This window comes from Manis javanica, chromosome 5, assembly GCF_040802235.1.
Source record: "Manis javanica isolate MJ-LG chromosome 5, MJ_LKY, whole genome shotgun sequence".
In the NCBI taxonomy this organism is placed as follows: domain Eukaryota; kingdom Metazoa; phylum Chordata; class Mammalia; order Pholidota; family Manidae; genus Manis; species Manis javanica.
In genome coordinates, this window is record NC_133160.1 from 11,830,194 (window position 1) to 11,844,381 (window position 14,188).

A 14,188-nucleotide genomic window follows, 5' to 3' on the forward strand; every position below is an offset into this window, starting at 1 on the left:
ATGAGCTGCCCCTCCATTTCTACAGTTCCCTGTTGAGAAGACAAGGATGCCAGGAAAAATGGTGGGTAGAGCCTTTTAGGGAAAGTGGATCTGTATTTATGAACTTAAGGCCTGAGGGAAGGCAGAGTGTTTGTGAACTTTTTGTGGTGGAAATCCTGCCGCCGCTGAAATATTCTCCAGAACCCAACATAAAAGGCACACAAAAGACAGCTCTCCCCCCCACCTCCACCCCAGGCCCCTGAGGCTCCTGGACCCAGTTAGAAAATTGCTGCTGCAGACATACATGTCCAAAGCCTGGCCCAGCCTCAAATGGGGTAAAATCCCACTTGCCAACTTTGTGACTTTGGTCAAGACTATTTACCTTTCTCAGCACCAGTTTTCTTGAAAGATTAAGAGGATTACATGAGATAACCTGAGGGGAACACTCAGCACTGCAGCATGAAGCCCACTAGAGCTACACTGTCCAGTATGGGCCCCCCCAGCCCCATGTGGCTCTGGTCTGAATTGGGAAGTGTTGTAAGTGTAAAATACACTCCAGGTTCTAAACACTTAATAAGCAAAAAGAATGTAAAATATCTCGTTAATAATTTATATATTGATTACATGCTGAAGTGATCATATTTTGGATACACTAGGTTAAATAAATTACATTAAAATTAGTATCACCTGTTTCTTTTTACTTTTTCATGCAGCTACTAGAAAATTTTAAATTATGTACGTGGTCTGCTGTACAGTTTTACCAAACAGCACTGTAGTAGAGGGTCGGGAATAAATGTAACCTTCCTTCCACAGAGGTGAGGCAAAGAGGGAGAAGGTCCACATTATTTTTTGGTCGGTGATGCTGAAGAACTAAGCCTGGTGTTTGGTTCCAAAGCAAAGGAAGGTAGACAATCAGCAACCTCACTGGTGCCGACGGTGGGGCCCTTTGGAAAAAGTTCCAGGTTTCTCTCATTACTTTGGATTGTAATTGATCTGGGGTGGCTAAGGGAGATTATGGCGGAGAGAGTCTAGAGTTTCCAAGGGGCTCAGGACACCCAATTTGAACTTCAGGTGAACAATTAAGAATTTTTTAGTAGGAGTATATCCTCATGGACCTCCTACATTCTTATTTACTAAATATGGCAACCCTAACTGGCATAAAAGATTACATCAGAGAAAGGAGAAGCTGGGCTAGAAAGTAACAATGGCCTGGGATTTCAGAGTATAACTCTGGAGCCAAGCTTTTCGGGATCAAATCCTGGGTCCACTACTTACAATGGTCTGACCCCCGCCCCCCAGGCCCGTTACTCAACCTCCCTGTGACTTGGTCTCCACGTCTGTTTAACGGGTATAATACCCTGTACGATTATTATTAGGTTCCAGAGAGTTACTATTGCCTCCAAGTACACTTATATGCCACAGGGTCAGTTTCCCCTGAGCAGCTCAGCTGTATTTTCTGCAGCTGCTAGTTGGTTCTCTGGCTCTTGGCCCACCGCGGTCAACCCGTCCGCCTCCGGCTTCTTCTGTGGCACTGGGGACAATGGAAAACCGCGGTAGACAGCACCACCTTCAGTCGGATTCCTCTCCCTTCGGAGGAAACCCGTTTCTCCTTTCTTCCCTATTCCCGGACCGTTTGTAGGCAACAGCAGCTATTTTCACTTGAGCTCAAGTTAACACCTCGGGAAGCTTCCCGGGCGCGTGGGAAGGTCCCGGGTGCGTGGGCAGTTCACTGCGATCTAGCGGCGCGCAGGCTCGAGCCAGCGTCTCCAAAGGCAGATGTGCATAGTTAGAGGCGAGCGCAGGACTCTCAGCAAAGGCTGTGGAGTGTTTGCAGACCCGGGCGAGCCCTTGTGAAAGCAGATAAAAGAAAACATTTATTAACGTGTCATTACGAGGGGAGCGCCCGGCCGGAGCTGTCACACGCCCGGGGGAACACTGGGCTCCTTCCAGCTCCAAGGGAGGGGAAAAAGAAAGCGGAAAAGAGGCAAGGATTCTCTTCGTTTCCAGCCAAGTGGGCCTGATCGATGGCCCTCCTGACTTGATTGCGATGTTTGATTTATTAGACATGCCCCCCTCGTTTGTGTGTTACACACGCGCGCGCACGGCTCTGCCTCACGTCCCTCCCTCATTTCCAGCTCCTGGGCGAATCCCACAGCTGTTTCAACTCTCCGCCGAGGGCGAGCGGGAGCCAGTGTGTGTGGGTAAGTGTGCGGCTGTGGCCCGGGAGGGTGCGCGCTCAGAGCCGGGAACGCGGCCGGCCGGGCCCCGGGGTATCGGGAAGAGAGCCGCCCGGACCCGCTCTCCGCCGCTCCCCCGTCCGGGGCCGGACTTCGGGGCCAGGGAGGTGCGCTGGGGCTGCAGGGCCGGCCCGCCCGCGCGTCCTTCCAGCAGAGGTAAAGCGCCCGCGCGCGGTGGGGGCGCAGCAGCGGGGCCCCCGCCGCCCGCGGCCCCCGGCCCGGCGCTCCCCGCCCCGGCGCGCGCTCGCCTCCGCCCGCGCGGAGGCCGGCGGGCGGGCGCAGAGCCGGGCCGCGCCGGGCCAAGGGGCTGGCTCGCGCAGCGCCGCCGCCGGGCTGGGGCGAGGTAAGGGCGGCCCAGGCGGGGCGCGGACCCGGACTTTGGCGAGGGCGGGGCGCCGGGGTGGGAGCCGGGGGCGGCCGCGGCGGCGTGGCCGCGGGGCGGAGAGGCGGGAGGAGGCGAAGGGCGGGGAGGCGGAGCGGCGGCAGCGCTCGCCGGGGATGCAGCGGCGGCAGCGGCGCGGAGTCCCCTGCGCCCCGCGGCTCGGCCGGGCTGCGGCAAGGGCGACGGCGCCGCGCGCCGGGTGAGGCCGCCGGGCCGTGCGGCGGGTGAGTGGGGCGCGGAGGCCAGGTGGGCGGGGCGGGTGCTCCCCGCGGCCGGAGCCCTCCGGTGAGCGCGGCCGCGAGCGCCGCCCAGGTGAGCCGAGCCGGCCCCGACCGCCCCGCTCCGGCCCCCGCGCAGCGTGCGTCGGTGGCACCCGGCTGGCTGGAGGGAGGCGCCGGCGGGTCGCAGGGGAATGACCCGTTTGACCCCACTGGACGGCGAGGCTAGCGGGAGAGGACTTCCCATGGCGCCCCCGACCCGCGAAGGAGCCACGGGGAGTCCTGGAGGGCCCGGGGGAGCGCGCGTGGGCCCGCAGACCGCAGGGGGATGGCCTCCTTGACCCCTCTGAGTTTAGACCCAACGGACCGGCTAGAAGCCAGACCACGTGGGCTTGTCCGGGCAGGACACGGGAAAGCGGTGGACCGGATCTTCAGAGTCATTGGGAACTCACAGATACTGAAAGGGCAAATAGGATTGAGAAGAAACTTCCTCCCTGGCTGGGTCAGAACCAGTTCTCGTGACCTTGTAGAGAAGTACTCCCAAAGGTGTCGGAACTTTTAAGGTGAAGCTGCGGCGTTTTCTAGCGGTGCACTTTTTTTTTTTTTAACATTCTTTATACTAGTTCATTCGTTCTATAAGCACTTACGGAGCACCCATGTGCCAGGCACTGCGTTATGTTCCAGGGAAAAGGCAGTGAACAGTAATACCTAGTTCCTGAGTGCCAGAAGCTCTCTGGTTCACTTCGAGGGCAGCCTGGTAAAGAGATGGGGTCTTAGGATGGAAAAATGTAAGGAGACACCCGAAGATCCTAGTTTTGCACAGGGGTCTCTGAAATCCTCCACCCGCTTAGAGACTGAAGACCACGCCCCCTGCACACATTAGGACAAGTGCAGACCTTCACTTTGATAATCCCCATCTTCATCTCCCTCCTGAAAGTTCTGATTACTCCCTGCCCCCACTCCTCTCTGCACAGTCTTTCCTGCAGCATGTTTTAATCACTTTTTGAGTTAAAAGTCAATATTTAATTAACCAAGTAATTACATTCAGCTTACGTTTGAATCTGGGTATTTGCACATCTGTGCATGTCGGGACACCCGCCCTCTCGTGTCCCTCCATCTGTCCCCTGCCCCTTTCCCACAGTGCCCCCTCCCTCCCTTTGGAGCAGAGGAGGGAGGCTGCCCTGAGCAGGTTCTCTGGGGGCAGAAAAGCAGGTAAGATGGGCGTTCCCTGGAGGACAAACACCCAGTGTCTTCCCAGGGCAGAGAGTTACCCTCATCCCATAGTTAATAGCGAAGGAGATTTCTTACTGTGTCTCTGCTGCCCATTGCAGAGCCCTGGGAGGGTTTCAGTTAAAGCTGTTCATCACATGACAAAGGAGTGGGGAGGACAGACTGAAGACCGCTCACCTTGTAAGGGAGGTTCCCCAGCTTTGCCGGTCCCCCATCATGCAGGAGAGAGCACTCATCCAAAGAGCCTGTCCGGGTGTGTGATTGGTGTTCTAATAAGCAGCTCCAAGGGTGATAGTGGCGGGCTTGGCTGCTGGCATGCTGGACATTTGCGCGTGCGGCATCTTCCTTCCTTGGGTCAAGTTTATGGACTTCAATGTGTGATGTCGACATAACTGCCGCGGTTGAGAGTGTGAGTTTGGGCTTGGTGCATATTTATTGGTTTTTTTTATTTGAATTTATGGCTTTTTCTGAAACCCTAATAACATGTTAAGTTTTAAAACTTAGGGGTTGAACGATGAGTTGCTTGTAAAAAGCCTGGGCTTGGAGGAGGCTGTGTGCAGTGTGTATATACATGTACATGTCCCCCACCTAACGGCTCCATTCCATCGCCATCCCGAGGACCTAGTCGATGTGTGGTTGCATACCCCGACATTTGAAGTCCACCTTTTGATTCAGGGATAACATCTCCCTCTTTCTTCCCCTGATGTGTTGTATTTTTCTGTTTGTACCTGCCTCCAGGGGGCAGTTTCTGGTCTCCTGAATTAGGCAGATGGGGAGTATCACTCAACTCATCAAGTCTGTCCTTAGACTTCATCCCATCAGAAAGAGACCAAAACCTCTGTCCTGCAGAGAAATGTCAGCATTTCTGACCAGCTTGTAGTTAAAAGAAAGGGCTTAGTCTAAACTTAAAGTGATAGGTAAAACTTAATGTTTTATAGACAAGCACTATTCTAAGCCCTTCTACATAAAAACTCATTTAATCCGCATGACAACCCTGTGAGGAAGATCTGGTGATTGTCCTTATGTTAAAGACCAGGACACTGAGGCACCAAGAGGATGTAACATGCTGACAGCCAGGATTCAAGAGGCCCTGAGGCTGCAGGGTCCATTCTGACCCACTGTACTCTCTTCCCACCATGACCTTGGCCTTTTCTTCCAAATGTGGAATAAACTCATGCACAGCAGAAGAAAACACATTTAGACAATAAAACTTTGAAAGGCAGAAGCCCATCAGGATTCCCACTTCTCTCCACAAAAACCTTCACTGTTTGGGGAGTCTCACTCAGGTTTGTATTTTGGTTTGGGGGTTTTACTCTGAAGAAAATATGTGACTTCCTGGCAATATTTATTTCTGACCGAAAGAATACACACACTGTCCCTTAGTCAAAATGCAAAGGGAAATATCAAATATGGTTGACTGAAAAAAGGCCTTGAGCCCCAAGGGGAAGGTTTGCGCCCCCTAAAAGCACAATGGCAAGGTTAAAATTCTAGAGGTGAGGCCCTCTTGTGGTTAGTGGTGGAGTCGCACTGGTCCAGGGCATTTTGTACTGGGCTTGGGCCCTGTCTACCTGATGGGTGTGGAAGGTGGGGCTGCTTAATGCTGACCTGCAAGCAAGGGAGGTCTTACCTGGGCCTGCCTTCCGGGGGCCTCCTTGTGATGGGTCCTGGTTGGGAAATCTGCAACGCCACAATCCAGATTCAAGGTCCTACCTAATTGGAAGATCATTAAGATCATTATAATTAATTGGCATCCTGATAAATGGCATGATTGCCTAATTGGGGTGGTTGCTAGGGAACAAGGCCTCACTTGGAGCACAAGGGGTAAGTGGCGTGGGCCTGGTCGCAGTTGGGCATTAGGGTTACAGACCTAGCAGTTAATGGGCGGGAAGGGAGAGCAGTCTTCACACACATCTGCTGATGTTTACCGAGCAGCTGCTGTGTGCAAGTTGCAAATGGAGTATCAGTTAGGGGTATTTTCCTCTGTGAGGTAATCAGGATCTCTAGTAAGCAACAGAAAGAGGGAAAAAAATTTCAAACCAACATAAAGAGAAAAGGGGTCTTGGCTTTTATAACCCCAAAATGCTAAGGTAACTCTAGCTTCAGCCACAGCTAGTGTCAGGGTACAAATTTTGTCAGATCCATTCCTTTCCATCTCTGCTGTGCCCTCACAGGGCTGGTTTCTCCCGCTCTGAGGTGCGGGCGGGCTCTGGCACCAGGGTTGGGAGGGCCTGGCTGCTGGCCCAGCTGTGTGCCTGGGGAGTGTCACTTAACCTTCCCGTGCCTGGGTGTTCTCATCTGGCAAATAATGACCATAGCACCTGTCTTCTGGTTTGTGGTAGAGGATGAAATGAGGTCATCCAGGTCAGGTGTTTAAGACGGTGTCTGACCCAGCCAGGTCCTCCGTAAACACTGGTGCCTCTCATAACTGAGGTGTCAAGTGGGTGTTGAGTTGTCCCATCATCCCATCTGGTTTAGCCCAAGGGGAAAGAGGAAGCCCCTTCTATAGTAATGCCCACCCAAGCATCCCTCTGATTGGACACTCAAGTCACGTGCTTACTCCAAACCAATCACTGGCCAAGGAACACGAGTCACAGGCAATGGGCTTAGGCCAGGCTCCCAGGCCCCACGATGTTGCTGCGGGCAGATCCACTGAGACCCCAAAAGAACACAAGTGGGTGATCTCGGTTGTGGAAGCCTGGTTGCTAGGGCAGCAAATAACCAATGCCTATGATGATGGGGGAGACCAGCGTGGTCACAAGGACCTGTCTCCATTTTGGTCAAGATGGGGACCATGGTAACAGCTACTGGGTGGGTAGCTTCCCTTCCCTCTCCACTGAAGTCAGCAGGCATTGGAGGTCTGACTTTGCTGCCTGAAATATACAGCCTGGCCTTGATTCTATGCTTTTCCGTGGCCAAGTGCAGTGTTTGCCCAACCTTCCACCATGAGAATCATCTGGAGGTGTTTGTTTTAAAAATGCAAAATCCAGGCCCCGCTAAATTAGACTCCTGAGGAGGGCCCTCGCTGCTGGGGAGTGAACCAGAGTGCCACTTGTGTGTTCTGCATTAGCAGGGAGGTTTGGGGGAGTGTGCATATCTTCCTGCCTGATGCAGAGGCTGCCAGGAGGCAGGGAGAGATGCTCTAATAAGATCAGGGATATAAAGGTACGGGAGAAACTACTGTACAGAATTATTTGTCAGTGCGCATAAGTTCATTGGCAGCTGCTGTATGCCAGGCACTGTGTCAGGCATTGGGATGAACTAGAGAGAACTTACATTCCAGAGGGTGAGAAGTGGATAATGCACAAGCAAGTCTATGAAAGAGGCACTCTCAGAAAGTAACAAGTTCCACAATGGAAACAAAATAGTGATAGATTGAAAATGACTGTATGGTGGGTAGAGATGGGGGAGAACTTATGGCAGATGGTCAGGGGAGGCCTCTCGGAGGATGTGATCTTGGAGCTGCAATACAAATTTTGAAAATGAACCAGCCTTGGGAAGATCTGAGAGAGCATTCCAGGTAGAGGGAACAGCCAGTGCAAAGGTCTGGGGGCTGAGAAGAGTGGCCTGACAAAACACAAATAGAAACCCAGTGGGGTGGAAGGTCATAAGCAAGCTGAGGAGGCTGGAGATAAAGTCAGTGGTGAGAAGTATGGCCTATGGTGAGAAATTTAGTTTTTATTTCAAATAAAGTAGAAAACCACTGGAGGGTTTTAAGTCAGGAATGACATGACTTGTGTCTTGAAACCATCTCAGTGGCTTCCCTGAGAGGGAGGCTTGGCAGGTAGAGCTGGGACATGAGGACGGGGGAGCTATTTTCAGCCTGGATTGTGGTGGTGTCAATGAAATGGGTAGATTGGGAATATATTTAGAGAACTTTCTGGTGGATTGGATGTTCAGAATGAGAGAAAGAGCTCGGTTCTCAACCAAGGGCAATATTGCCCACCCCCCATCCACCAGAGCATGTTTGGCAAAGTCTGGAGAGATTTTTGGGGTTATCACAACTGGGGAGGGGCTGCTGCAGGCATCTAGTGGGCAGAAGCCAGGGGTGCTGCTAAACATCCCACAGGGCACAGGCCATCCCACAGCAAATATCCATAGTGCCAAGGAACAAAGATGCCTGGTGTGTGGGAAGACTAGGAGAAAGGGTTTGTGGGGGAGGGGCAATGAGCCAGAGGTTAGTTGTGTTGTGGTTTGATGTGACACTTGACCTGGGGGTCTGGAAGCTCAGGCCCCTGAAAGTGGCTTTTGGATGTACAAGCCTGGAGCTGGTTGGGGCTGGCAACCTCAGTTTGGGAAACATCAGCACATTGGTGTCAGTTTAAGCCGTAGGACTGGACACTATCATCTAGGAAGGCTATAGTTTGTTCTCTGGTGTGGTTTTTCTCCCTCCTCCCCTCTGTGCCTGTCAACTTGATAAATACTTCTAGCATGTCCCACATGATCACCTCTTTATGTCGCTCCTGAGAAGTTCCCAAAAGCCCAGGCTGAGCCTCCCCTTGTCCATCTCTTCATTGCTCAGTGATTAGCAGACAGAACCAACTAGTCATCACTCCGCAACAGATGCCTTAAGGTCAGGCAGGATCGTGGGCTTGTCGGCAGCATGATGACTTCCTGGTAGAGCAGCAGTTGGCGTGGTCTGTGGAGCTTCTCCATCCCAGGCCGAGACTTTATGGAATTCTCTCTAACTAGAGACCACCACTGCTTTTGAATTCTCCACAGTCGCTTATATCATTCCAAAACATGGTACACAGTGGCTCTGGCCTCTGACATGTAGCTTCCTCTTATAAAAGTTCTGGCTCATTGCTTTGCACACCTGGGCCCTGCTTGAAACTTAGATACACTTAGTGTTGTTATGAACGGGTCTTTTGAATGCGAGTTGATGGGCAGAGCCATCCCCAGGGACCATGAGCCGTACCCAAGATATTTGGTCAGGTGGAAGCCAGATGTGTTAGGGGAAGAATGTTGCCAGTATCCTTTCTTACTGGCTCATGGTCAGGGCCCCAGTGGGTGACTTGACCCACCTCAGTGGCCAGCAGAGTAGTACTTTTTGAAAGGAGATTGAAAAACTACTAGACCACAGAAGTTGAGGAGATGTTCATGCTCCAGTGAAAATCAGATTATCCAAAAGCTGCATTTTGGGGCCTGCTCTAGAGACAGACACTGTCCACAGACTTGTGAATTCAAGCCATTTCTCTGGGTATTTCATAGAACAGGAAAGCCTACTAGAATTCTTAGTGACTTGGAGTCCTAATCATTTGAATATGATCAATAGTATTCACTGCAAATAATAGAATTTCAGGCTGAGAGTAGCTTATGCCACAGAAATGTTTAATTCTCACATTACAGGACCTCTGGGGCCAGTTTGTCAACACAATAATGTCATCAATGACCCAAAATCTTCTTATCCTCTGTCCTCATGTTTTGGCCTTGTTGCTTCATGATCTCAAAATAGCTGCCACAGCTCCAGACATCACATCCCCATACAAAGTGGGAATAAGGAGCAGGACTCTTGCTGTCTCACTTTTAATCGGAGAGCAAGATCCTTTCAAAAATACCCTCACTGCCGCCAACTTTTCTTTATGCTTCACTGGCCCAGGGTTGGGTTTTGTATTCACGTCTAAACTGAACACTGGCAAAGGGAAATGAACTTTTCATGTTTGAATTAGTTCAGTGGTTCCCAAACTTAGCAGATCAAACACCCTCCTCTTATACAAATATTTTTGTGAGGTTTACATGTAATAAATTCATAACTAATATAGCCTATGTACACATATTTTTTAATCAGTAAAATACCCTGCCTGTCATTTAAGGGAAAACTAAAATACTAGTGATTTACAATTAAACATATAAGTGCCTAGGCACAACTACCTTAGAAGACATAATGAAGATGTTCACACTGTTGTAGAATCACATAAATCTGACAGCTACAAATGCAGTGCAATATGATGTGAGGTTTTGGCAGCTCAAATACGACAAGTAGCATGGCCACAAACTATGTGATTTTCCCAAGCAGTGAACAACTTACCAAATTTTCCAAATGAAACTACAGTTTTCCTTCAGTTTCCTTAGTGGTCGCATTCCCGGAAAATTCAGTGTAGAGTAGAACCAGGCAAAACATCTTTTGTGTTTAGATGTTAAAAGGAGTTCATTTCTGAAGTAACTGGGAAAGCTTTTCCACCTATGTGAATATCTGATGGAACTTCATAAAGTTCAGGCTGGAAATGGAGTGACTCTTCACTGTATGGGGTGCTGCAAATTATTCAACATCCCTGCACCCCCATCAGATGCATCCCCCAGTCGTTGATAACCAAAAAATCCTCACAAATGCCTGAGAACACCCCTTGGCAGAGGCGGGGAGGGAATGACTGTACCCTTTTGGGACTCACAGGCTTGGACTAATGTTGGTTTATTGCTAGGGTGGCAGAGGTCCACCTACTAAACAGAGTTGCAGTCCCGTAAACACTCACCCACCGGGCTGGCCGCCTGCCGTTTCTGCCTCAGAGCTGTCTCCAGGCACCTCTTCCTGCTCGTCAACCTCCTTGTTGACATGTTCCTAAAATGTCCTGCACCAGCTAATGAGACAAACCCATGTGGTCAGCGTGGACCAGTGTCTCCAGTGAGTGGGATTATGAGTTCTTGGGTGAATCTAGGTATCAGTGGCAGGAGATGAAGAAGGTATAGGAGACTAGACATGAGAGACATCTCTGAGAATCAGTATGTCGCAATGATTAAGAGTGTGCGCTCTAGAACCAGACTTCTGATTCGAATCCCAGCCCAGTCACTCAGTAGCTAGACAGAGCTGGTCAAGTCACATAACCTCTCTGAGCCTCGGATCCTTCTTCCGTAAAATGGGAACAATCATAGTAGCTTCCTCCTAGAGTTATTGTGAAACATTAGAATAATATGTGGGCACACAGAAATTGCTTCCAAAAGGCAGGTATCCTTAGTATTGCCATCATTTGTTGCTCATACCTCTAGATCCTTTTTAGTTCTTTTAAATCGAGATCTAATTGACATATAACATTGTATTAGTTTTAGGTATGCAGTAGAATGATTTAATACATGTACATATTGCAAAATCATCTCAGTTAATATCCATCACCACACATATTTACAAATTTTTTTCTTCTGATAAGTTTTAAGACCTAGTCTCATAGCAACTTTAAAATATGCAATATTTTATTAACTATAGTCATCATGCTGCACATTACATTCCCAGGTATCTTAAAACTGGAAGTTTGTACCTTTTGACCCCCTTCATCCATCTGGCTCACCCGCCTCACCCTCCTCCTTTGACAACCACCAGTCTGTTCTCTGTATATGTGGGTTCATGGTTTTGGGGGATTTTTTAGATTCAACATCCAAGTGAGACCATATAGTATTTGTCTTCCTAAATCATTTTCACTTAGTATGATGCCCTAAAAGTCCACCCATGTTGTCACAAAAGGGCAGGATTTCCTTCTTTTTATGGCTGACTGATATTCCCTTGTATTACATACATTTCTTTATCCGTTCATTCATCAGTGGGCGCTTAGACGGTTTCCATGTCTCAGCTACCGTAAATACAGTGAGCATAGGGGTGCGGGATGTCTTAGAGATGGTGATTTTATTTTCTTCAGATAATCACTCAGAAGTGGAATTGCTGGATCATATGGTAGTTCTATTTTTAAGTTTTAAGGAACCTCCATACTGTTTTCCATGGTGGCTGTGGCAGTTATTTTTAGTTTTTCAGTGTGCTTTTGCACCTGGCATCCTGTTGGGCTTTTCAGCCACTCTACCCATAAGAAAGGCTGCTGTGTCTACCCTACTGATGAGCAAAGTCCATCCCAGAGAGATGGCAGCAAGTGGAAGCACAACTAGACTTAGAGCTCAATTCTGAGGTTTCCTGAACTGATGAGCTACAACAGGCCCCACTCCCCACCCTACCACACCCACTTCCTCTTCTAGGCCTTAGTAAGGCCAACTCAGGAAAAGAGCAAAGCTCAGGGACCAGCTGTAGGGCAGAGCCCCGAGCCTGCCCTGAGCTTCCTATATGCCTGGGGAGATTCGAGCAAGAGTTTCCAACAATCCCCAGAAGAACTCTTAAAAATCCCAGTGCTCAAGCCATACCCAGACCAATGAAATAAGTGCCCAAGCGGTGGGGACCTAGCATCAGGATATTTCACAGCTGCCAGGTGATTCCAGTGTACCGCTGAAGTTTAAGACTACTGGAGCAGGGAGAGAAGGTGCTGGATGGGATGCCTTCTGCTGGGCATTTCTGCAAAGTCTTAAAAAGGCTCCTAAGTCATGCAGCTCCTCTAAGAAAAGCCTGCCTTCAGCCCATTGCACCTTTAGCCAAGTCCAGACTCCTTGCATATGCTACCTTGCCCTGCACCACATGGCCCCTGCCTCCACGTGACTCCACATTCCACTAAGCTTATTATACTCAGTCACACTGGCCTGTTCTCTATTCCTCGGCTGCATCAAATCTTGTTCCAATGTCGGGGCCTTTGCACTGGCCTCTTCCTCTGCCAGGACTGCTCTTTCTTCATTGCATCATTAAGTCTGGCTCCTTCTGATCCTGCAGGTCTAGCTCAAATGTTACATCCTTAGAAGGCCAGAATGCCTAGAATGACACCTGTTTTATGTTTGTAACACTTACCTCTCTCTGGAATTATTTCAGTTTACTTTCTTTCTGGCCTCTGGCCTCTCTCCTCTGGCTAGAAAGTAAGCCCCATGGCTGCAGGGACTCGGTCTGTCTTGTTCACTGTATCCCAGCCCCCAGAACAAGGCCTGACACTCTGAGTACCCAGGACACTTTTTTTTGCATGAAAGAATTTAGGAAAGAGGCGTGGAGATCTACTGTGGTGGCTCCGAATCTAGTGTTTGGGGTCCCTGCTTAAAGGTGACTGCTCCAGGCACAGGGGTCAAAACCAGTTTGGCATTTGCAGAAAACAGAGGTGGGAGTGGAGAGGGTTGCTTTCACACACTCACTGGTCCCTGGGCCCTCCTGGCCCCCAGCTGGGCGCTGGAGCTGGGTTTTCTGCTAACGTCACTCGCAGAGGAGTGGTCCTCCCCCTCAGGCTGCAGCAGGGATGTGAGGCCCTGCTGCAGGGCTGCCAGAATGCTTCTCTAGTCTCAGGGCACTTGAGATGTGAAAGTTAATCTGTAAGATCAGTGGCATGACATCCTAATGAGGGCTCTCGGGTCACAGATCTGCATGCCCTTAGAAAGACAACTCTCCCCCGACTCCCGGTTATCCCCTTTTGAAAGGAGCTGTCACAGCTTGGGAGACCTGCTGCTCGCCTTCTCTCCCCAACCCACATCCTGAAAGCTCACGTTTACTGAGCACTGTCTGCACGCCAGGCAGGACTCAAGTGCTTGCTCAGTGAACATGCTGTAGCTCTGATGCTGGATGTCGGGCTGCCGTAACAGGATGTCATAGTCTGGAATGTCATAAACAGCAGGCATTTATTTCTCTGGGCACTGAGAAGTCCAAGATCAAGTTGTGACAGAGTGTCTGGTTTGAGAGCCCACTTTCTGATTTATAGACGACATCTTCTTGTGTCTTCCCATGGCAGAGGAGCAGAGGAATTCTCTGGGGCCTCTTTTATAAGGGCACTAATCCCATTTATTGGGGCTTCATCCCCATGACCTACTCACCTCCTCAGGCCCCACCTCCACATACATCACAATGAGGACTAGGTTTCAACATATGAATTTGGGGGGAACCCAAGCATTCACTCTATAGCACAAGGATATCCGAATCCCCATTTTAGAGCCAGGAAAGTGAGGCCCAAAGAGGTCTCTGCATGCTTTGTCGTCCTATTAGAACAGGACATCACCGGCTGGCTAACTGGGTACTGTATTCAGCTCACAGAAATGTTTTGTTTGACCTACACACTGTTTTGAACATTTTTAAAAGTTGATGGATTTTTTTTAATTGTGAGACTTTAAAATTAAAGTCTCCAGCTTCTGAAAAATAGGAAGCCGCAGGCCGTATCTGGCCACTCTGGGTTCCCATTGACGCTGATCATGTGCTCTCCACTTTGCCACAGTCCCTCCCATTCCCTAATGCCTGAGGGCGCTACCAAGTTCATTTGCCATTTATCATTGCCCTTGCCCTGCTGCTCTTCTCACAGCGAAGCAATATTTTTCTGTTC

General features: G+C 49.9%; 1 protein-coding gene and 1 long non-coding RNA gene across 9 annotated transcripts in view; one reads left to right on the forward strand and one right to left on the reverse strand.

Annotated features, from left to right (window-relative positions):
• Positions 1-575: 575 nt before the first annotated feature.
• Positions 576-14,188, reverse strand: part of LOC140849452 (uncharacterized) — a 29,129-nt gene continuing 15,516 nt past the window's right edge. Inside the window, exons 3-5 of the long non-coding RNA XR_012131298.1 lie at positions 5,674-5,756; positions 4,224-4,395; positions 576-1,826 (exon numbers count right to left, since the gene is read on the reverse strand). This is a non-coding gene — a long non-coding RNA (uncharacterized lncRNA). The remainder of the gene's footprint in view (positions 1,827-4,223; positions 4,396-5,673; positions 5,757-14,188) is intronic.
• SULF2 (sulfatase 2) overlaps positions 1,825-14,188 on the forward strand; it is a 111,240-nt gene continuing 98,876 nt past the window's right edge. For 5 of the 8 annotated variants that reach the window (XM_073236478.1, XM_073236485.1, XM_073236483.1 and 2 more), the window contains exon 1: positions 2,671-2,822. The gene's annotated coding sequence lies outside the window, so the exon portion shown is untranslated. Of the gene's footprint in view, positions 1,964-2,114; positions 2,181-2,219; positions 2,373-2,541; positions 2,560-2,670; positions 2,823-14,188 lie in introns of those variants that run through there. The other 3 variants (XM_073236479.1, XM_073236480.1, XM_073236481.1) reach the window with 3 other exon arrangements.